Source organism: Dermacentor albipictus, chromosome 9, assembly GCF_038994185.2.
Source record: "Dermacentor albipictus isolate Rhodes 1998 colony chromosome 9, USDA_Dalb.pri_finalv2, whole genome shotgun sequence".
Classification (NCBI taxonomy): Eukaryota; Metazoa; Arthropoda; class Arachnida; order Ixodida; family Ixodidae; genus Dermacentor; species Dermacentor albipictus.
In genome coordinates this window covers 67694647-67695916 of record NC_091829.1, presented here as the reverse complement: position 1 = coordinate 67695916, position 1270 = coordinate 67694647, and positions in this window count along the sequence as shown.

Here is a 1270-nt window from a genome sequence, read left to right as displayed (position 1 = left end):
GCTGCTGTGTTGCCAGGAATGTTGCAATGCCCTGGTATCCACTGGAATGCTATTGCATGTTTCGCTTCGCTTGCCTTTGTGAGGTTTTTAAGTTTTTCATATATTATACTGTCGCTGAATGTTTTCCCCTTTTTGCGGCAGAGTGATGTTAGAGCCACCTGTGAGTCGCTGAAAATTACCCATTTTTGCGCTTCTGTTACTGACAATATAAATTTTACCGCACATAGGACTGCGAACAGTTGAGCTGTTGCGGACGAAGTCGCACGAGATAACTTAAATGATTCTTGTTTGTTGAGGTGCGGTATAATGAATGATGAAGTTGAAGAGGTTGCTGTACTGGAGCCGTCTGTATAGACGTGTGTGCATCCTGAATACCGCATATATATCTGGTATAGAGCTAGTTGTTGAGCAGCTTGAATGAACATGTCTCTTTTGCTGAATATCCCTTTTACTGACAATTCAATTTTTGGAGCTGTAAGCAGCCATGGAGGATATTCGATGTCTGAGTTCCAAAATTCATTTCCTGGCAATATGTGAAGATTTTTTTGAATTTCTATATGAGCATAACTTCTATCTCGTTTCATTATGTCTAGAGCCAATGGGTGGTTTTTATGCTGGGTTTGAAGACGGGAATAATGCCGGCATGTTTCTGTAGTTCGCATAACTGGAAATGGTGATTGGCGAGCCTCAGCTATTACAAGAGAGCTCTTTAATGTGCAGCAAAAGCACGGCATAGTATCATCTCTTTTTTTTCTTTTTTTTTTCTTTCTTTCTGTCCGCATTCATCGGAAGCTTGGCCGGTAAGGAGATAGTGGAATCCCTCTTAAATTTACAAAGTTGTACCTTGAAAATAGACGGCGGTGTGTACAGATAAGCAAATCCAGGTCCCATAAACACGTGTTACTTTCTGGGGTTCCACAATTCAGTGTTCTGGGCCCCTTGCTTTGTAATATTTATGTTAATGATATTGTGCGTATCTACTTGAATGCAAAATTTATAACCTAATTATAATATTACTGGCATCACATTCTTACACCGAGCTTATTACTACGTGAAATTTAGTGCTTCTTATTAAGTGAAAGGTCAGGTGGAACATAAACTGCTTACGTGTCAATTCGGCGAAAACTAAAGCTCTCTTTTTTTCCTCCGAAAGGCACCGCCATTCCAGTAGAATAGCACATAACGTATGATGAGGCACCGATTGAAGTTGTAGACATGACATATGACATGACAAGAACTTTATTTCAGTCCTGAGGGACTGAGATCTTGA